This window comes from Saimiri boliviensis, chromosome 8, assembly GCF_048565385.1.
Source record: "Saimiri boliviensis isolate mSaiBol1 chromosome 8, mSaiBol1.pri, whole genome shotgun sequence".
Lineage (NCBI taxonomy): Eukaryota > Metazoa > Chordata > Mammalia > Primates > Cebidae > Saimiri > Saimiri boliviensis.
In genome coordinates, this window is record NC_133456.1 from 123,543,027 (window position 1) to 123,566,986 (window position 23,960).

Here is a 23,960-nt window from a genome sequence, read left to right on the forward strand (position 1 = left end):
ACTCACCCAGAAGATACTCGAATATGAAAAATTTCTGTTAGACAAAATATGATTAAAAGAATAATAGAAGGTTTTGGAAACTACATCAAAAATTACAAGGAAAGTGATAGTAGCTGTAAGTTATATTGTTGTAAATATGCAAGTTTGGATATCAAGATTCCAATACATAAATGAGAAATGAAGATGACAGATCAAGAATGTGAAAGTAAAGAAATATGAATAATAAAGAAATGTGAGATTTTTTCATTGTATTAAAGGACATAAATTTTTTAAAAAAGAAATCTAATATTTGCAAGTAAAGAGATCTAGTATTTACAAGTAAGCAGTGCTAACAAACCCTTTTTGAAATAATTTGGGAATACATGCTTAGAGTCACAGTAATGTTTAGAAATTTCATAATAACATATTAGGAAATACTATGCTAAATAAAAATCATGTATATAGAAAATGCCCAACTTAAAGACTAATCATAGAACAGCAACATAAAATCTTACATTTAAATGATTATTTTTGGAGCCTATAGAATAACACTGTTTAGAACTTTGTGGTGATGGAAATATTCTATGATTGCACTGTCCAGTATGGTAGCCATTTTCCACCTGTGGCTACTGAGCCCTTAAAATGTGGTTAGGGCAACTGAGCAACTCCATTTTAAATTTATTATTAATTATTTAAATTTAAATACATAAATGGGGCTAGTGGACACAATTTTAGATAGTGTAGTTCTATAAATGAGGAGAAATGTTTGGTATAAATGAAAATAAAATAGTAAATTTATATGCCAGGATTACAAGTATGTACATAGCTAAATGTACATATGGAAAGTGATAGTCACAATTAAAATATTTCTGTTAGGATTGAAGGAAATAGGTGATTCCTTGAAATGCTAAATTTTTTAAAGGTTACATGATAGCAGTGTAACACTTCAGCACTATACTGTTCGGTATGGTAGCCACCAGCTTTATGTGCAATTTAAGTTTACATCTGCTTAAGTAAAATTAAAAATTCACTACCTTAGTCACACTAGCCACATTTCAAATGGGCAGTAGTCATATATGGCTAATGTTTACCTTTTCGAACAATGAAGCTCTAGAACAATATTGCTATTGCCAAAGTTCTATTGTATAATGCTGTGGAAAGAACTGGTAAAAGAATATACTGGAATAAGTCACTGATAATTTATTAGTAGTTTCTAAGGGTACGTGTGAATTAAAATTGGAAATTGGATTCAGTAAAAAGTATAAAGGAGTAGTATCATAAGCTCATAAGCTAGATCAGTACTCCTTTTGTAAGCTAGATCAGTGCTCCCTTTTTTTTTTTTTTTTTTTTAAATTTTTTTGAGATAGAGTCTCACTCTTGCCCAGGCTGGAGTGCAGTGGCACAATTTCAGCTCACCGCAGTCTCCTTACCTCCTGTATTCAAGTGATTGTCCTGCCTCAGCCACCCAAGAAGCTGGGAGTACAGGCATGTGCCACCACTCCTGACTAATTTTTGTACTTCTAGTAGAGAGGAGTTTCTCCGTGTTTCCCAGGCTGGTCTGAAATTCCTGAGCTCAAGTGATTTACTTCGCTTGGCCTCCCATAGTGCTAGGATTATAGGCTTGAGCCACCGTACCTGGCCTATACCAGTGCTCCTTGAAGAATGGGCTATGCTGGTTTGTTAATCAATCCATGACTAAATGCTTACTCTCAATTTCTGTATTGGTTTAAAAACTCTGTCACGTGATATGTCTGTGTCATTTCAGGCACATCAACTGTCTCCTCTGGTTGAGGGGAGGCCAGTCTTTTTAACACAGCTGCCTGGAGAGTTTTATGTAGTGTGAGCTGAGTGTATGGCCATGAGTGGTAGTCCATGAATATGGGTCCACAATATGGAGAAAACAGTCCTTCACTACAGATTGCATGAGAAACATTGGCCAGAGGGAAAGTAGGGATCTTTAAAGAGGGAAAGTAGGTTGCTCAGGGAAGTTTTGTAGGGATCTTAAAATGAGATGTTAGTATGGCTTAGTAATCTATATTTGCAGGTGAAATGAAAAATTCAACACTAAATCTCTGAATTTGGTAGACTTAGACTTCATTCTCTGCAGGTGGAAATGAGGCAAAGGATCCACAGCATGAGTAAGTTTCTAGTCAGCTCCTCTGTCTTGGGAGTTCGTTTTCTCTTTTCACCCTCGTTGGCCTGGGAGATTCAACCAGCGAGCAGTCTTTTCCCTTCAGTAAGATTTCCAACTTGTGTTGGCCTTTACCCCTTTTTAGCTTTTTTTTTTTGTTGTATTATTTGCACTTAGTTCTTTGTAACTGTTTTCACCCCTTCCCTCCAAAGTTAGTTCAGAGGCTTACAGGATGTTTAAAATAGGAAAATTGTTTTTAAATTAAGTGAGCTTTTGTGTACACTTGACATTCTTTAGCCTAAAGTTTTAATTTTTTTTTTCACATTTAAGCCTGATTCCCTGAGACAAGATATAAGATTGGATTAGTTGTGAAATGTGGAAAGCTTTTTACTCCCTGCAATCAAGGCATAATCTGTCCATGAAAGCATTATTTTAGTGAATGAAGGGTGGACATACATCCTGATTTTACTACCTGTTTTCTTACTGTGGTTTTGACCGTTTTAGCAAAAGATACCATTTGCTATACGGTCAAAACCACTATTTGAAATGAAATGCACCATTGTCCAGTATGTTTTAAGTTCTAATTCTGCATTTTGAGATTTTGGGGTCAAATGGAATCAAGTACTTTATAAATGGTTGTTTCTTCTGATTCTAGTGGCCTTACATGTTAGATTTTTTAAAGTATATATTCAGTCCTTTATCAGCACCATTAATCTGATGTTAATTTTAGCATTTCTTAGAGGTTTTTGTTTTTGTTTTTGTTTGAGATGGAGTCTTGCTCTGTCATCCAGGCTAGCGTGCTCGTCACCCAGGCTGGCGTGTGGTGGCACAATCTCAGCTCATTGCAACCTCTGCCTCCTGGGTTTAAGTAATTCTCCTGCCTCAGCCTCCCAAGTAGCTGAGATTGCAGGCACTTGCCACCATGTCCAGCTTATTTTTGTGTTTTTAGGAGAGACGAGGTTTCACCACATTGGCCAGGCTGGTCTCAAACTCCTGACCTCGTGATCTGTCCATCTCGGCCTCCCAAAGTTGCTGGGATTACAGGCATGAGCCACCACATCCAACCAGCATTTCTTCTTTTTCTCCCTAATCTATCAAATTTGGAAATAGTTGGCAAACGTCTAAAGGAATTAAGTCTGTGTTTTTAATAATAGTTTATAAGTTAAAGGAAAACAAATGAATAATATTTTGTTTATTACAGTCAGACAAAAATGTACATACTAAAATACATAAGGAAATCATACTGATAGAATGCCATCTTCTGATTTCAATTTAATATTATGGTAATGATTTACTTAGGCAGAATTATTGCTATAGACAATCATTGTATCACTTGATTTATATTGATCTACAGATGAAAACTGTTAATACTAAAGCATTAAAAAGGCATATTACTTTAGTCTATGTTAATATTATTCTTATATTTGATACTTAATAATATATTTTAAAGTACTCTGCATGATTTCCTGATCTTAAAGCATTTCATTCCTTTCAAGGATTTTGGATTATAATCATTTATTTATAGCATTTTCTCATTAATGTTTTAAGATACAGCATTTTAAGATATTATATTCTTAACAATTATTTAATACATAATTAAACATTTATATTAGTTTTCAAACCCTCAGAACATTTGTAGGCTTTTGTTTCATTTTATATAAGTTTGAACTTTAAGAATATTGACTAATTGATAAATATCCTTTTATTCATCAAAAATTTTTTAAATGCTTATTATGTACCGAGACCTATTTAAGGTACTACAGACAATCAGTGTGTCAGAAAAAGCCAAAATTTATTTTCCTCTTGGAGTTTTACATTCTAGTAGATTGATTCTATTGTTGATTCATACTAAGTTGATTCATTGATTATAGTAGGTTAATTTATTGATTCTGTGGCATTTAACACAATTCAGAGGGCTACTTTTCAGTTAGTTGTCAGGAAATAGCATGTGCTATAATCTTGGAAGTACAAAGGAAGGACAGAATATCTGCTGGCTCTGTCTTAACTCATTGCTTTTTAATGAGTTTAGCTATATATTTTTAAAAATGGAATTTATAACTGTGATCATTTGGCAACCTACAGTTTTTCTGTTTTTTTTTTTTTTTTTTTTTTTTTTTTTTTTTTTTGACTTCTCAACTTCCCCGTGATGGGATAGATGTTGAACTAGTCACTTAAGGTTTTGGGTCTAAGGAGTAATATTTGAAACATGCAGTACTTAGGGGAGATGATAATTTTTGTGAAAGAAGAAAATGTGATTTTAAGAATAATCATGATTTTATCTAATTTCTGTTTTCAGAACTTCGTTTTGTAATATAGAAAGATAAACTTTATCCAAATGATGTGATCTCAGTATAATCTTTTACCCTTCTCTCCTCCCTCAGGACAATCTTAAACTTCCACCACAAGAGGATTGTAAAGAGATTCCTCCTGCACCAAGAAAGATCTGCAGATCTTTTTCAGTGTTCTTGGAGGTGTGGGGTGTGAGAACTTGATCAGTTTGTGTCAGCCACCTTGTTCTCTAAAGGTAAGCACCGTGTAGTGAGTGCACACTCGTGGGCCCAGGCTCCTAACCTAAGACTGGTTTTGGAATGCTCCATTGAGGGTGTGAGACCTTCAGACTTTCTCACAGAAGGAAAGCCTAGAGAGCTGTGGGTAGGACATCACAAATTCATCAAGAGGTGTTTTTTGTTATTTAGAAATGAAACATGTCCTGGAGATGTATGGATGTTTTTGTTTTGTTTTACTTAAAAAAAAATCCCAGTCATAGTAAAATCTGTTTTCAGTTTAGTCTGCATTTATTCAGTTAATAACTACTGGGATTAATCCCACATGAAGTATTTTTCTTGTATGTCTTGAGATATGGATTAAGAATTTTGAAACAATGACACCATTTAGGCAATCTAATGACATAAAAGCTTCAGTGGATAGAAGCAGCTTTGAAGAATTACTTTTCATGATCTTTTTGAAGCTGTATCTTATCTTTACTTCAGGGAAAGTCCCTCAAACCATTTTGTAATCTGTATTACACTTCAGAAAGTATGGAAGCAAAGGCCATCTAATCTTTAAAAGGTATGTAATCATAAAATTTTTATGTCAGATCTTAATTGAAAAGTATTACTTAAAATTTGAAAAAATTACTTAAAATTGGCAATTTCTTTCCTGTCTTACAACTTCTTCCTGTCTTCAGGAAATGAAGAATAAATATGTTGGTTCTATCAGGAAAACCTTATGAAGGATAAACAAATTAATATCTGTGCTTTACTTCCATATTCTAATATCAGAAAACCTTATTGTTCACTTATGTAATCTATAGATGTCTCTCAGAATGACCAATCTTAAATTAAAATGTCACATAAATCTAATTAATTGACTATGGAGAAGAACAGAAGCATGCTGATTTTGAAAATGTCATTAATACTAGGATTAGGTCACTCTTAGACAAGAATACTTTGAATAACAAGAGACTAAATGTCTAGTAAAACATTTTAGATTGTAATCCCCAGTATTCTGTGGTATTAACCATGAGAACTTAAAGTACTTATAAAGAAATTAAATTTGTCCATTTCATTTCATTTATGTTTTCTTAAAGCTCTTTAAATGATCCTGAAAACTTTAGTTTTACAAAATGTGAACTTCTTATGGACCATTAAATTGGGGAGTAATATGCTGATTTTTGTTCGGCAACCCTACCTCTGATGCAGGATAATTTTTTTGTCTTTTCGAAACTGTTGCTCTTCCTATATCTGTATGATAAAAGATATTAAAGAGAATACACACTTGTGTGTTTGCTGTTAGAATAAGGAAAAATTACATCTGGGACCTTTTTGAAAAACCTTGAGAACCAATTTACATTTTTTGTATGTAAATGATTGAGGAGTTAGAACTAGTCTTGGTTACTATAACTGCAGGTAAACTTAAAAGATTTAAATTTTCAAAATAGACATCCTATAGGGCTTATTAGAAAAGAAATACAGATTATTGGGTATATAGAGATTATATATATGTATACAATTTTTTTTAATTTTTATTTGTGAGAGCATGTTAAATAGCTTAGCCTTATAATAGCATAGAATAGAATGGACAAATGTGTTATCTCTTTTAGCCCGTTGAGAGAACACTTTGAATTAAATTTCCAATTTAATGAAAATTATAAGGTGGGTTATAAAGATAACTAAACAGGTTATTATTTCTTACCCAAACTAAAGGTTTATTATAACCAAAATACTTTTAATCTAAGAAGTCTCTCCAAACATACCTCTTTTTAAAAGTGAGCTTTGTTTTATGATAGTACATATTTTAGAAAAGAAAAGTTTATTTCACTATCCTAGAACTAGTGTTCTAATTTCAGATTAGTTTTGTAGTATGACCTATGAGATCTTGCTCTATAGTATCAAAAAAAATATCTTTTTCTAACAATTTTTACTAATAACTTATCCATCTCAATTCATAGTAGGTAATAAAATCAACTATTGTTCTATGATTTTGATCATATGTAGGAGAGAAACACAAAATAATGGTACCAAGGGCTTCTTCCATTGAAACTAATATCTGGGAGAATATTTGATTCTCATGTGTACATATACACACATCCATATTAGTATTTTTTTTTAGTCACGTAAGAATGATTTGTCAAAGATCAGGTTTCTGATTTGTCTTTCATCAGTATCAGTACACCACATTTTGTTTTTGTTTTTGAAGTGGCCCTAGCCAGTTCATGTTAGTCCCTACTAGAAATTTTGTTTCCCTGGCATAATCATGCTCTTTACCTACTCTGATAGCTGGAGGGAGGTGAGAGAAGCAGTGTTACGTGTTTGCCAATACTGATTTTTTTAGAGATGGGACAACAACTTTTTGTTTTTTGAGGCATCTAAACCAGCACTGTATGGTACAAAGATAATTTGAGCCATAAATAGCAGCTATGTATGTAATTTTAAGTTTTTATTGGCCATATTAAGAAAATAAGATAAAATTAGTCTTTATTACATTTTATTTAACCCAATATATATAAAAATATAATTCAACATATAATTAATAGAATGTTTTATGAGATTTTTTTTTCATACTCAGCATTCAAAATCTGTGTTTTTTATACTCACAGCACATCTTATATTGGACTAGCCACAGTTAAAGTGCTCAGTAGCCAGACATGGCTAGTTACTACCATATTCCACAGTTCAGATCTAGACAATGAATGGAATTCTAATTTTAGCCTCATCCATGCTAAAGTCCATTGTAAACCACCCCACACGCCCCCTTTCCCCCCCACCCGCCACCCCGTTTAGTGTTTCCAAATGTAGCAGAAGGAAAAAACAAAACAGGATGTCCAGTGTATTTTGAATTTCAAGTAAATAACAAATAATTGTTTAGTGAAATTGTGTCCCATGCTACATTTGGGGCAAACTTTTACCAAAAAAGTTACTGCTTATTTAAAATTCAAATTTGACTGAGTATCCTCTATTTTATCTGACAACCCTTCTCTGGTTTAACTTGAGAAGAAGCCATTATCAGGCCACCTGGAATTTTAGAGGACTAAAAAATAGTGTATCTCTTCCTCTGTGCAGGATTTTATTAACCCTCCAAAAATCAGCCTGTAAACTAGAAAATATCTGTAGCCCATTTCTTCCTAATTATCTAGTACGTTTAAGGCAGAAGAGGCACTTAGTCCATACATATTTAAATATTTTAAATCAAAATTATTAAGGTATAAGGTTTATGAAATTTTGTAATTTGAATGATTACTTGAATTTATAAAATACAGATCATCTAACAGCACATTGCTGCTATCATTTTTCTTGAAACTAATGCCCCCTTGGCAGTCACCACAGCAGTTTTCAGGGTCTCGGCCATTTCAAGGTATTTTCCTACCATTGGTTTCCATTGCGTCTGTCGCATAAATCTCTGGTAGTCAAGCATTGACACAAAATACAAGGCTGCTGAATGCCAGGATTAGGCTTACTTCATTACAAGTATTTAAGTACTTGTAATTCTTTGCTATGGTATTGACCATTGGATCCTGACCAGTTCAACAGTCAGTCTCCTAAGGGCTTCTTTTGCAGAATGAACATCTTTTCATTTTCATTCTTTAACATTTGTAATGTATTAATTTTAGTACTATTTTTGAAGCATACAGTCACTTCCTTAGTAGTGTGGATCTACCCTCCTTAAGTGCTACAGAAAAGACTGTCTCCAAAGACAGCCATTGCACCACCTCCCTCTGAGAGAATACTTTTCTTCACAAGCTACATGACTCTAGGTGACGGGCCTACATATTATTTACATAGGCAGATGGATGCCAACTGCCAGTACAGGGTGGCATAATTTAGCAGTTCCAAGGTTAAGTTATGGTGCATTCCAAATCCATTCACACTTAGGAGAATGTACCCAAGAGTGTGGGGATGTTTACAATTACTGCATTTCCTTCAGAGAACAAGAACTACAGGTAAGTTTGTGTGTGTGTGTGTGTGTGTGTGTGTGTGTGTGTGTGTGTGTGTGATCGAAATAAGTATTTTTAAATAATAAATTTCAGGATGTGAAAATATTGCCCTTCCCTCAAAACAGTCACCTGAAAGGTCTCAAATATAGCTTTGAGTATATGATGTTTTTCTTCCTCACTCTAAGAAGTAATTGGAGCTGGTGGTGATGGTGGAGTTGGGATGAGGGAGACAACTTGTTGTCATTTGAAATCTGTGAATGTCACACATTTTCATGTCTAGAAATATCCTGGGTTTATGTAAGAATCTTATTTTGCCTAACCTCTAATGTCTCAAGTATGAATTATTTTGTCAGATAAACACATCTATATATAAGGTGTTCAGCCTTTCTTAGCTAATGTCTTCAACAGCAGTGAGTAAATTAATAAGTTGAGTCTGGGTTTTCACTTTTATTCTTAACACTGATTTCCTTTTCTTTTTTTAGTGGCTTTTGCCTTATTTCTGAAACCATAATTTAAAACTACAAAAGACCTGAAATATAATCTAATACTTTTTACCTGGGGATTCTTGGATGGATTTCAGAGATTCTGCGAATCCCCTGAAATTATAGTCATATTCTGTATACATGTGTTTTTAGTGTGAAGAATGTACATAATTTTCATAACAAAAAATTTGTTCAACAGCGACTGTAATCTAGTCTAATGTGATCATTTTACTGATAAAGAAACTGACATTTAAAGAATTCAAGTAACTTCATTCATTTGAAATTTAATACTTGTGAAAATGAAAGTTTATTTCTTTAAAATTCATGCTGATTTTTAAAAGAAAGTTCAATTAATTTCAATTAATTAAACTTGAAAATACCAGCTCAAATGGGAATAGTTAGTTTGCTAATGGTTTCTTCTGTTCTGCCCTTTGATTGGACTCTACTAGTTAACATTAAAATGGCCTTCCATTAAAGTATGAAACTGTGTGATAAGTTCTTGAAGATAGATTAAAAAGAAAATGAATTATCCATTATAATTTAAGTCCTTGTTTTGCTTTTCAAATTCTATCTCCAAAACTAAAACATAAGAAAATAGGTGAATAATGTATTTCCAGAATATTTAAAAAGTAGGTAATTGCCTTAATAAACATTACACTGGGCATTATTGGGACAGTTTTAGGTTCTGAACCCTAGTTAAAGAAATTCTTCAATAGCCTATATACACTTTCTGTTGTTTTTCAGTGATTACAACACTTCAAGATCTTTTTTATCATGAGATGCTTTTAATGTTATAGTAAGACTTTAGAAATGGTAAGCAAGTTAGTTCTGTATTCATTAGGGAAACTAATACCTTTCTCAAAATAAAGGAAATACTATTTTTGCTTTTCTTGATACTAACCAGTAAAGTCTGCCTAGTTTAATATCTAGTGCATTTATACCATAAATTGAATATTAGAATAAAAAGAAATTTAGAGGGTGATATACAGAAGACAATTATTTCTGAAAGGAGTAGAAAAAAAGTAAGACAACTTGGAACACTACGTGTGTCTGTGTGTGTGTCTGTGTGTGTGTCTGTGTGTGTGTGTGTGTATGTGTGTGTGTATGTGTGTGTGTATTAATAAACTTTTTGGAGACAAGGTCTCACTCAGTTACCCAGGCTGGAGTGCAGTGGCACAGCCACAGCTTACTGCAGCCTCCCCCTCCCAGGCTCAAGCCATCCTCCCATCTCAGCCTCCCGAGTAGCTGGGACCACAGATGTGCACCAAGATGCCAAGCTAACTTTTTGTGTGTTTTCTGTAGAGATAGGAGCCTCACCATGTTGCCCAGGCTGGTCTCAAACTCCTGAGCTCAAGCAATCTTCCCACCTTTATCTCCCAAAGAGTTGGGAGGATCAGGCATGAGCCACCATGCCCAGCTGTACTACTTATGTTTTTTATTTAAATTAAATTATGCTTAAAGATTCTAAAATGCATTATATAAAGCTCATTATAGAAAATGGTATTGATTTCTGAAACAAATTATAGTTTCAGTTTTGTTTTTATTCCTTTGGATATTTTCACTGAAGATAATTATCACTCATGCTTTTCTGCCGTTATAAAAAGTGACCAGATTTTGCTTTTTATCCAGGAAGAACAGTTTGTGAATGCTATTTGATAGGCCAGTGTTATTTTCCAAGGGTAATTCTAACAAATAAAAAGTTATATTTTTACTTTGTATTCAAGTTATTTTATGTTTAATTTAGAAAACCTTAAATTATTCTTAGGAATGTTTGCAAATATTTGTAATTTTTTTTTCAAGAAAGTTGAGTTTTACAGATATTAAATACTTTTGTGACTTCTCATTAAAAGAAACTGAAGCAACTAGTTGACCTATTCACTCAATTCATTAAAACAATGCTGGGTTCTTGGTTTTCATGATATTGAAAATAATTCAACATCTGTGTGTAGACAATGACTAAGACTTTATGATTTCATTTCAGAGTTTTATTACCATAGATTATTGTTTAAAATAGAGCTTTCAAATATATTTTAAGAACCATTAAAAATGACTTCTCCCTGCCTATATATGAAAGATATATGCATGGCTTATATCTTTCTGTGTTTAAACAATTTATTATTTTTGTTTTTTGAGACAGAGTCTTGCTCTGTCACCAGGTGCCAAGCTGGAGTGCAGCGGCGTGATCTTGGCTCACTGCAACCTCTGCCTCCCGGGTTCAAGCAATTCTCCTGCCTCAGCCTCCTGAGTAACTGGGATTACAGGAGCGCACCACCATGTCCAGCTAATTTTTGTATTTTTCAGTAGTAACAGGGTTTCACCGTGTTGGCCAGGATGGTCTCGATCTCTTGAGCTCGTGATCTGCCCGCCTCAGCCTCCCAAAGTGCTGGGATTACAGGTGTAAGCCACTGCGCCCGGCCTGTATAAACAATTTAATGTTTAGCTTTTATTTCTTTTATGTTTGCATATTTAAAACTCTTTGCAATCTCATCATTTATATTGGAGAACTGAGACTTTGAAACTTTGCCACAGCTACCTGCCATATCCTTGTATGGGATGTAAGTAAATGTATTCAGTCATCAAGTACATAGAGAACTGTGAGAATAGAGTGGTAAACAAAACATATTGCCTCCCCTCACAGCTAAAGAGGAGTGATGGGAAGACAGAGGTGATCAGAACCCAATCTGGAATCAGAAAACAAACAACAATCTATTTCAGGTTGCAGAAATGAAATTTTAACAAAATCTGAGGCATATTACAAGTTAATAAAACCAAATGAGAAGGCAGGGTGGTATTTTGTGCTGAGAGCACAGCAGATGTGAGAGTCATAAAGGAAGAAGGAGAACAAAACACATTCAAGACAAAAGACACAGACGGGGGAAAGGTGACACTGCGTGGTGAAATTATCTTGCAAGTCAATATTAGATATTGGGCTTTGGGCTTTCGCTTAAGAAGAGTGGGAAGACATTGACCATCAGATTTGTATTTTTTCTACATTTTTTATTAAAGCCGAATACATCTAGAAGCATGAGCATTCTGTTTTATGAATTTTCATAGACTGAACACACCTATGTGATGAGCACCCAGATGAGGAAAAAGAACATTACCAGCATCCTAAAAGTTCCCCTTCATTTTCCTTCCAGTCAGTCCTGTCTCTTGCCCATCAAGGAAACCTCTTGCCTGAGTTCTCATTGTGTATAGAGGGTATTGCTTACGTTGTACTTTATATAAATAGGAGCATACAGTGTGTATTCACTTGGATGAAAGAAGCATTATGATGAAGAGATTTGTCCATATTGTTGACTGTGGTTGCTAACTGTTACCATTGCTGTTTAATGTTCCATTGTATGCATGTACCACAGATTTGCATTTTTCCAAGATTGCTGCATTTGCACCAAGAGGGTGTGAATTCAGTAAGCCTCTCAGTAAATCTAGGCAAGAGATAATGGGGCTAGAGCTAGTGTGGTGACAGTGAGGATGAAGAGAAGTAGGCAAAACCAGATTGTAACTATAGAATCTGGGTATTAACTGGATGAGGGGATGAAGAATCAGAGACACCAGAAATAACTCCTGGGTCCTCTCTTGAGCAGGGGTTAATGGCAGTGCCCTATAATTGAGTCCAAATACTTGAGAGGAAGTGGGTTGTTGCTCATGGTTTAGTGATAGAGGGGAACAACGAATTCAATTTCTGATATAGTTAAAGTGCCTGTGAAAAATTGCACAAATCTGCTTTATACAACGAAAAACCTGTTTTATTAACTGAATTAATGAATAATTTTACCTTCATTAACAACAGTGTGCTAACAAATAGTTCTACATTTGGAAAACTGCAAATCTAGTCTGTTCTCACTATTCTTCACCTCTAAAGCTTATTAGATACTCTTTTCCTTAATGTTTTAGGACTTTTCCTTTATGTTTTAGGAGTGGTTTTGTCACAGCTCATGCTTTTTTTTTTCTTTCTATATATAGAAATACTTCCTCTAAACTGGTGCTAACTTTATACAAGGAGACTAGTACTTCCTAGGTATATTATATGAAAGGCATTGCTGAAATGCCTTTATACTTAAAAACATTGTTTTTCCATCATTATAGTCTTTATTTAGCTCAATAAGCACACATTAAAATGAGTTTGTTTATAGGAAATAATCTTAGTAAGACTTTAATTGACCGAAATAAATATTCATGAGATATTGGCAAGGGAAAGAAAAGAAACAGAAGGATGAGGTCTGACCTGAGCCTAGGCAGGTTGCCACAGGGGGACCCTTGAGCATCAGAGCTTAGGTTGAAAGCACCTGATTTTAAAGGAATGCAATGCCAAAAGAGTGACATAGAAGCTGTAAAGGAGGGACTTCCCCCCTTTTCAACGCTGCCTGGGACTAGTTGTACTCTTGGAAAGTTTTATATGAAGATAACTAATAACCATAGTGCTCAATGAAACAAATGCCTAAGACCTAGTGGAACATTCAATAGACTTTTATGCCAGCCAGTTATGATTCAGTGCTATATTTAGACCACAGAATTTGAACTAAAATCAAGGCAGTTTATTCTTATCTCATCATGTCCATGTGGTGGGGAGGAACAACTCAGCAATCATGATCATGTACTTCAGTTTATAGAGTTTTATCTAGCTTTGGACATTGTTGCTTAGAAGATAGTACAGTCTTAAAAATTAAATGCTCAATTTCATTTCTCTGAGGATTTTTGTTGTTGCACAACATTTGAATGTATCTTGAGTTGTTCTCTTTTTTTTTTTTTTAATTTTTGCCTCTAATTCAGATTTACATTGAGCAACCAAATCAGTATTTTCGGAAGCCATTGAAGTTAATTCACTTATTTAATAATTACTTATGAAATACATGTCATTTATAATCACGCTATAGCCTAAGATGATGATGGTGAGAAGTATTCCTACCTTTTGTTACTGGCACCATGGTGGAGATACTCAGAACATACAAAAGCAGTGTGATAACACAAATTATTGTATGACTCTCTGTTTTAGTAGTGTTTACAAGAAGCATTGAATCCCAGGAAAATAAACTATGGGCTACAATATCAAAAAAGAAATGATAGAAGAGGTAGAATTTAATTTGGGTCTTGACAAATAGGTAGGATTTGAACAGGTATGGCAAGAAAACTGCAGGCAAGGGTAACACGAGAATTGATGCAGAAAAAAATACAGCATGTATTTGCAGAGTGAGAAACTGGCCAGACTGTAGCAGAAATCACAAGCTGGTGTGAGGAGAGAGAGAAAAGCTTCATTAAGGGTTGACCAAGTTGTAGTAAGCTTTGAATTACTGAAAAATTGACCAGTCATAAGAGCATAGATTATTGTCTTGATTTTTAGATAATCTATAAATACTTTACTTTTAGTATATTATCTATAAATACTTCTACTTTACTCACTACCATGTGATAATTATGTAGGATTTTATATTTTTAGAACTCTGATGTGAAATGACCTGAAGGAAAGAAGTTATTGTGCTTTTTAAGTTAAGAGTATCTTCGCTCAGGATCCATGAGTTGGCTTCAGGGATTCTGGATCTCTGAAGTTAAAGCAAAAGTTTGGACATATTTCTTTTTCTGGAGGAAGGATCCATTGCCTTTATCATTATGTAAGAGTCCAAAAGAAGTTAATGAAATAGCTCTAGCTATCCTAACTTTAAACTTTTGAATCTGACTTCATCTTGGGTTTTTTAAATGCAATAAATTAAAATGGGGAAACTAAAACACATTAAATGCTTTCCTTTTATTTCACTATTTGCTGATAGAATATTTAAGAGAGAATCCTGGCTGAGCGCAGTGGCTCACGCCTGTAATCCCAGCACTTTGAGAGGCTGAGGCAGGCAGAGCATGAGGTCAAAACCATCCTGGCCAACATGGTGAAACCCCATCCCTATTAAAAATACAAAAATTAGCTGGGCGTGGTGATGCGCCTCTGTAGTCCCAGCTACTTGGGAGGCTGAAGCAGGAGAATGTCTTGAACCTGGGAGATGGAGGTGGCAATGAGCCGAGATCACGCCACTGCACTCCAGCCTAGCAACAGAGCAAGACTCCGTCTCAAAAAAAAACAAAAGATAATCCTGAAAAGTGTATCAGTTGGGTTGATTATGTAATCAGAGATAGCAGCTGTTTTATCAATTCAGTGGCTTTTGGTAAAAGGACAACTCAGTTGCTTTTTTAGATACAGCATGTTTCTGAATATGCTATTTCAAGTAGAAATTCCTGTTTTGGACAGGCATATATCTACTTTCTGCAGAACATAAAGCATTTTAAATGTGTCCAGTTTCAGTCCTGAAATTTGACTCACCTGAATCATATTTAATCTTTGTACAGCTGTTTAAAGTAGGAGTCAACAAATTATAGCCCATGGGCCAAATCCAGCCCTCAGCCTATTTTTGTATGGTTTATGACCTAAGAATTGTTTTTACATTTTAAAATTGTTAAATTTAAAAAGGATCGTAAGGGATTAGGATTGTAAAAAAAAAAAAAAAGGAGAATATGCAACAGAGATTGTATGTGTCCCTCAAAGCCTATGGTGTTTACAAACTGGCCCTGACTTTTTAAATGCCAAACCTTGGTTTAAAGTACAATTTTTAAGTTCTCCCAGATACATGTGTTATTCTACAAGCAGATACAGTGCTTGTGGATAGGTATTATTTTTGAAGTTGGGAGTATATTTATATAATTTTAGCAAAGTTGACTGGATAAGATAATCTGTTTTCTGTACTGGATATTCAGCTAATAGTTTAGCTTTCTAAAGTCTGGATTTGAAAGTGTATAAACAAAATGAGGACCTAGTAATCTACTTCAAAGAACTATGTGAATATAAAGGTAGTTTGTTTTTCATGAAGGTGTTACACAGCAACCACAATTCAGATCAAGTGAAAAATACTAAAATATCTGTGTTTTAGAAGATACCACTTATTTAAGGCAAGTAAGGCAAAAGAAAGCATGCATACCTGTAATGTGTTAGGAAGGGCAGCTATTCAAACTTACTCATTGGTTTAGTCAACGCTTATTTTTAGAACCATTGAATATATATTGGCTTCTTTTTATTTTTTTAGTATTGTGGGAGATGCTATGATTTTAACATTTGGATAAATATTGAAATTATTTTTAATGGGGGATATGTCATAATTAGTGAGTCTCAAAAAATTGGGGCAATTCTGCCTTCTCTCTGCATCATTATTTTTCCTTCACTACTGGATCTTTTCCACCAACATACAAATAATGCTGTGTTTTTTCCTCATCTTAAAAAGAAAAAATCTCACTCCCAGTTCCTCCTCTCGTTACTGCCATGTGTCTTTCATTTACAGTTGATAGCTCTGAAATATGTGTTGTCTGTGCTGTCTGAATTCAGTTCCTGTAACCCCTGCTATTTCACCAGAATTGTACTTTTTAATGACTACCATGCTGCCAGTCAGATGGTCATCTCAGTCTTCCTCTTATTTGACCTGGCAATGGTGTTTAACACTCCTTGTTTGGCCTTTTAGATACTATACTGCACTCTCCTCGTTTCCTCCCACCCCTCTGGCTGCTACTTTTAAGTCTCTTGCTGATTTTTTCTTGCCTCCCCATCTCTAAATTGGTAATGCTCCAACATTTGGAATTTTGGGGCCTTTAAAACTGCACATTCATTTGCTTAGTAACTTCGTATAGTACCATGGCTTTATATGGGCATCCATTTGCTAAGGAGCAGAAGTTTTAGTCGTCGTCTTCATTTTTTTTTTTTTTTTTTTTTTTTGAGATGGAGTTTTGCTCTGTCTCCCAGGCTGGGGTATAGTGGTGCTATCTTGGTTCACTGCAACTTCTTCCTGGGTTCAAGCGATTCTCCTGCCTTGGCCTCCTGTGTAGCCAGAATTGCAGGTGTGTGTGTCAGCACACCTGACTAATTTTTGTAATTTTAGTCGAAATGAGGTTTTACTATATTGGCCAGGATAGTTTTGAACTCCTGACCTGAGGTGATCCACCCCCCTCAGCCTCCCAAAATGCTGGGATTATAGGTGTGAGTCACTGCACTCAGCCCCTTTAGTCTTAGAATATAATATAGTAAACTGAATTCCTCATCTTCCCCCAACCAAAACATCCTCCGGCAGTTTTTCCCATCTGAGTAACACCACCTGCTGTCTTTTGATCAGCCTTGGCATCACCAAGGATGTCTGTCCTCCTTTCATTCCACATGTGATAATTCTTCACATTTCTGTTACCAAACTATTATCTTGTTTCTGTCCTAAAAATATTTCTTATATTTAGTTATTGCTCACCGTCTTTACTCCTACTGCCCTGCTCCAAGTCACCTTCATCTCTCACCTGTATTTAGATGTGAAAGTCTTCTGTAATTGGTCATCCTGTTTCTGCCTGTTGACTTACTTCAGTCCATTCTTAATATAGCAGGTAAAGTAGTTATATTTAAATATAAGCCATATTATGTCACTCTTTTGATGAAAATCCTCCATTGACTTTTCATATCAACCAGAATAAAAACTGAAGTCCTTAAAATAGCCCATCATGCTCTGTGCTCTGGACTGTCATTCCCAGAAAGCCACTGCCAACCACTCCTGCCTGCTCACACCCAGTTTGCTCTAGTCATCCATCCTGCCTTCTTTGCTGTTCTTAGAACTTGCCAGGCAAGTTCTTGCTTTAGAGCCTTTGCAGTGGCTGTTGTCTGTAATGCTCTTTCCCTGTGTATCTACAAGGCTCATTCTCTCATTCCTTGAGATTTTTACTGAAATGTCAGTTTAAAGAAGCTTTCTTTAGCCACTTGATCTAACATTGCAGATTTCTCCTACTCCACCCCAATTCTCCTTCCCGCTTTAAGTCTCTTGAAGACCTATTACCATCTACCATCCCATATATTTCACCTACTTTTCCCATTTAGTTTTTGCCTTCTTCCACTAGAATATAAAGGCAAGGCATTTTGTTTGCTTTGTTCACTGATCTATCCTCAGCATGCAGAAATATAAGTGTTTGGCTCATGTTGCACACTTAGTTAATATTGATGAGTTAACAAATGAGTACAGTTAAAAATTAGCCAACACAAAATTTTAAGATAGTTCAGGGTTTTTGAGAGTTCTAGGATCATTGAATAAGCATTCAGATATTCCAGTAAATGAATAGAGCTCAAGGTATTGGAAATATGACAGTATACATTGATATCATTATATATAGAACTTCCTTTTTTTGCACAGATCCTTGGTTTTGACCCTTTTATTTTTTTTTAAGTATGGAATACTCAAATGTCGTTTGAACTTAAATATGATTACTATTTGAGTTTGCTATGATGTGGATACTTTTTTTTTGGAAAACGGAGTCTTGCTCTATCACCCAGGCTGGAGTGCAGTGGCGTGATCTCGGCTCACTGCAACCTCCACCTCTTGGACTCAAGCAATTCTCCTGCCTCAGTCTCTGGAGTAACTGGGACTGCAGGCATACACCACCACACCTGGCTATTTTTTTTTTTTATTTTAGTAGAGATGGGGTTTCACTGTGTTGCCCAATCTGGTTTTAAACTCCTGAGCTCAGGCAATCTGCCCACCTTGGCTTCCCAAAGTGCTGGGTTTACAGGCATGAGCCACTGTGCCTGGCTGATATGGATACTTTTTAAAAGAATCTTTTTATCATTAAAAGTATCAGTCATTTACTACCATAGTAAGGAATTTTTTTTTTACAAAAACTTACAAAACAATTTAAATTTACTGAAGAGTTGCAAAGGCAGTACAGAAATTGAATGCTTCAGGATCCTTGTTATATGTTTAATAAGTTTACATCTTCAAAAAGCATAGAACAATGCTAATTCAGCCTACCAACATAACTTTTGTTAAAGTAACTGTTAAAATAATTTTTAAATATTAATCACATAAAACCACCAAATAATTATATTCAAATTTTAATTTTGTTTTGACTATATGCATAACTGATTTAAATATAGTCATATACAAATTTTACTTTATTTTTTAATTATGACATTTCTTCATGTTTCATTATAGTCTTCATTATTGTCTAAATGACTAACAGATCATCTTGCTGATGTATCATTACTAATAAATTGTTCTCTTCCTGTTGGATATCTTAAGGCTATTTTTTTACTATTATTAATATGGTAGCTGATATATTTGTATGTATAACTTCTTACATTTACCTAAATTATTTCCTTTAGCTAATTACCCAGAATTAGATTAGGCAATAAAAATCAGAGCTTATGAGGAAAATGGGGTTGGAGTACAACCCACAAAAATTTTGTCAGTGATGCATTTTCAAAAAGACAGAAAACTAATACCAAGTGCAGTATAGTTTTACGTATGTTAAATGGTTAAGAAATACATAACCACTGTTATACATGTGACACTTTACCTTGAACAAACCCTGACGTTTGCTTCTGGAAGTAGGTGTGGGGTTGTGGTCTCCAAATTGTTGTGAAGTGGTGAAAGGAGGATTATCTGAAATCAGAAGGAAAGTTGTCATGTTGGATGTGGTGGGTGTGGCTTGTAACAGAGGCACAGTGAACTGAAGAGGCTGGTAACTTGAGGTGTGTGCAGGTGTACTTTTTGTTTATTCTTACGTGACTTAGTTAAGCTGGCAGCAATTTTCTGTGTTCACTTAGTGTTTCTCACAGATAAAATCATGCATAAGCAAAGGTAAAACTCTATGCTCACATCGTTCTCTAATAAACCAAGTGCATTGAAAGAAATTTGCATTTTCAAAATAAGTATTATAGCAGAACAGACTATACTGATTTGTTATCCCACCAATTTTGCTGCAATTTTAACATCGTGCTAGATTTTAAAGCTTTTATATGGTAATTTTTCTGATTTGTTTTTAACCAAATGCCTTTAGAATAGTAGTTCGGTGCAGTCTTACAGATATAACTCCAACATACTAGGCATTGGAGATGTTATTTTAAAATAAATTAACAGAAGAAAACCCTAAAACCTGGAAAGGGAGTTTGTACTTAGGTAGAGCAGTGCCTTCGATACCAGATTAAAGTTTCAACTTTCAGAAGGCAACCAATAGTCAGTATTTCGTTGTTGTTTTGTTGTTGTTGTTGTTGTTGTTGTTGTTGTTGTTGTTGTTAACAGGAGAGATGAAAGACCAGAAGAGGAAGACAGGCCAAGGAGGAGGCCATAGGAAGAGTGTAAGTTGGAGATTATATGGCTACCATTCAGTGTGGTAGCAGTAAGAACAGAAAAGAAAGTATAAATGTAAGGGTTTTGTTAGCAGTAGGATTTGTCTTCTGATTAAATGATAAAGAAGATGTGAAATGTTTGTCTAAGATTACTCGAAAGTATTGTCCTGAGTGGCTAAAAAATAATGATCCTAGAAAAAAAAAACATTGATGATCAAGAAGAAGAGTGTATGAGTGGGTGGAGAAGGTATTCCTGAAATGATGAGTTTAGTTTGAAAAGCCTGGCTGAGTGCCCAGATAGAGCATTAAGAAAAATTCTGATTAATCAGTGGTGGGACCCTTGACAGTTATTTCTCTGGCCTTCAGTTTTCTCACCTGTAAAATAAATATTGAACTATTAGTGACTGCTGAAGTTTCTTCCAGCTTTGAAACAATGCTGTGTGTTTTGTTTTATTTGAACTTTATTACTGTTTCTTCATGATTGCTCTCTAGTGACCTTTTATGAAGACTGGTTTATAATGAAGTGTGGATAAAATGCTCAGTCCTGAGTCTGTTGGAGATTAAACTTTCCTGACTCCTGAAACGGTTGACTTGACACTGGAGTGCCACAACTGCTATCTCAGTTTATCATTTTTCTGCCAAAGGAAGCTTCTTGCAGATCAAAATTGGGAGCAAGGAGAATTGGATGTGTAAAGCCAAACTTGGAAAAAGCATTCTGCAGTTTTTCTTAATCCAAACTTTTGGGGCTCTTATTGTTATTTGCTGTCAGGAACCCCAATAAATTTGGAAAGAAAGAAATTCAATATAAATATAATGTTATAGAAGTACATATATAGATATATAATAAATATAATCTAGGAGAGGTGTATTATAGGTGCAGGCTTTAGAATTAGACAGCTTGGGTTCAAATATTAGTTTTGTTACTCTATTAGCTGTGTAACCTTAGGTAAACAGAAATGAAAAGCTTGATTTTGGAGGAGGATTTCATTTCTTTTTGTGTAAAATGGAAATAGTAATGCTAAGTATCAGAATTGTTGTGAGGATTAGAGAGAATGTTTATAAAGAACCAAGTACACAACCTGATACTTAATAAACAGTAACCTTTATCAGTTACCAGGTAATAGTTATTGTTGTATGAGCACTTGGTGAAAACTTTTTCAAAATCTTAGCTGTATTAAACACTTACCCTACTTTCCCCACTTGTAATCAGAAGCTCGTGTGCATATGTGTCATGATGGGTTCTCTAATACTCAGTTTTTTGGCAGCTTAAATGATTTGACAAAACCATAGAATTATTTTAAAAAGAGTGTCAATGTATTTAATTCTTAGATGGAATAATGATCTTTAAGAGATGAGACCAGTATGTAAAAAATTCATTTTTAAAAGTAAGAATCTTCAGCCTAATTATCTGCTAGATAGGACAAAATAATAGAATCAACATTCTTACGGATTTTTGTTTACACTGCCTCCTTTAAAAGATGGCAAATATTGTGGATATTAAAGAGTGATTACTAGTATATTACTTATATTACATATTGTTTCCTTTTATAAATTTATTTAAATATTTTCAAGAAATAGTATAAAACTGGGTACTATTTAACATCTCATATACTTTTGCCTTAAGTGAAAACACATTGATAATGCTAATGATATGGTTAAAACCATTATGTCTGTAGAAGTCATATTTTATTTCTAAAACAATAAAAATACATTTTAAACCATGAAGGCAGATTACTGCTGGAAATTCACATAGTCTTTAAGGAATAAACCATGTACATCTTGACTATGAACAGGCTAGTCTATATTTACTATATTAAGTTTTCACAAAGTTACAAAGATTCAGCATATTGTCCTTTTGGAAATTTAAAAATAGTAAAATACATTCTTTTTAAGAGTAGAAACAGTGTACTTGAAGCAATAAATTTATGATTGCAGTTAGAGTTGAAGAGTATAGATCAGTATAATTGTTGCTTCTCTGATTGCTGTGTACCCTTTTCTATACCCGTTTTTTTTTGTTTTTTGTTTTTTGTTTTTTTTTATTTCTTAAAGTCTGTGCTCTATTACACTGATTCTTTTTCTTGTTTCAGGAAGAATAAATGAATAGTTTTTTTATTAATAACAATGTAGGCTTCTGCATACCTGCCTTTATATATTCTTTACCCGTCTATACGCAACACTTGCCTATGCAAGTATTCATTTACTGAAAAAGTTACCAACTTTGTAGCCTTGAAATCATTTAAAAATACGTTAACTGATTTGGATACTCTGGTTACAAACAAAATGCATACCTTCTACTTGAGAGAATTTGTTTTTACCTTTAATGAAAGGAATACATATTTGGTTGTACTTTAAGTGCTGCTTATTTTCACATAGTAATTACTTTATATCGTTTTCAAAGCAAGTTCATCTTTGTATGCATGTGATATATCCTGTTCTTTTCCTGTAAAAAGTAGATTACAATAAAAATAATTCAAAGATCATTGGGAGGTATTACATTAAACTGTGGGTTGGATCTTGTCTTTTGTTCAAACTGCATCTCTTATTTTTTTCAGTCTAAAGATAGTAGCATGATTACAGCATGAATGTAAGCCATGTGGTGGCTAAGATAGAGAAGGCAGAGATGGATGACTTCAGAGGAAGTAACTGACAGGAGACTGAACTGGGAGAGGGTGTGAACCAAAGTCAAGGTCACAGAGGGAAAAGAGCAGGCTGGATTCATGGGTGTGCATCCTGTACAGTCACACCGGGCTCAGCTTTTTTAACGTTCTGCTGTTGCCATCTTGAAATTATTTATTTATTTATTTTTTAAGACCGGGTTTCACCATGTTGGTCAGGCTGGTCTTGAACTCCCGACCTCAGGTGATCTGCCCGCCTTAGCCTCCAAAGTGCTTGGATTACAGGCATGAGCCACCACGCCCAGCCGAAATTCTTAATCAATTTCACACACGAATCCCTGAATTTTTATTTTGCACTGAGTTCCACAAATTATATAGCCTGTTCTGCAGAAGAGAAATAACAAGAGAAGAGGAAGCAGAAATTTCTTGACTCTTTGGTTATTCATTCTTTTTCCCAGTTTAGCCAAAATGGGAATTATTTTTTAAATGATGACTTATGGATATTTACAAAATTGTGGAAAATTAACGTAATTTGAAAGCATTGTGTGTGCATGCATGTTATTTAGTAATTTAGCAAACTATTGGAGAGGGGAAAAGGGAGCATGTTAAAATTTTCTTACAAAAGTGTGAAAGGTGGTCAAACTTCCAATAAACTTTACCAAGCCAATCCAAGAAGTAAAAACAATTGGTACTACAGAATTGTATTCCTGAATTAAATACTACATGTTGGGCTTAACCCAGAAAAGTATTTCTTTACCCATAAAGCCTGATGCTCCATATTCAGTACAGTACTTTAATTATTCTTTGCTATGATTATTTCTTTTTTTTATTGCATTTTAGGTTTGGGGGTACATGTGAAGAACATGCAAGATTGTTGCATAGGTACACACATGGCAATGTGGTTTGATGCCTTCTTCCCCTCACCTGTATCTGTCATTTCTCCCCATGCTACCTCTTCCCACCTCCCCACCCCCCCGTCACTCCTCCATTTCCCCCCCAACAGACCCCAGTGTGTAGTGCTCCCCTCCCTGTGTCCATGTGTTCTCATTGTTCAACACCCGCCTATGAGTGAGAACATGCGGTGTTTGATTTTCTGCTCTTGTGTCAGTTTGCTGAGAATGATGGTTTCCAGGTTCATCCATGTCCGTACAAAGCACGCAAACTCATCGTTTTTGATGGCTGTGTAATATTTCATGGTGTA

The 23,960-nt window shown here is 34.7% G+C and overlaps 1 protein-coding gene across 20 annotated transcripts in view; it reads left to right on the forward strand.

Moving 5' to 3' along the window:
• ZEB1 (zinc finger E-box binding homeobox 1) overlaps positions 1-23,960 on the forward strand; it is a 197,153-nt gene that overhangs the window by 60,035 nt on the left and 113,158 nt on the right. For 7 of the 20 annotated variants that reach the window (XM_039478651.2, XM_039478650.2, XM_039478649.2 and 4 more), the window contains one exon: positions 4,492-4,634. The exons of 9 other annotated variants lie outside the window; for them this stretch is intronic. The gene's annotated coding sequence lies outside the window, so the exon portion shown is untranslated. Of the gene's footprint in view, positions 1-3,697; positions 4,635-5,100; positions 5,180-23,960 lie in introns of those variants that run through there. 4 more of the 20 variants (XM_074405234.1, XM_074405228.1, XM_074405232.1 and 1 more) reach the window with 2 other exon arrangements.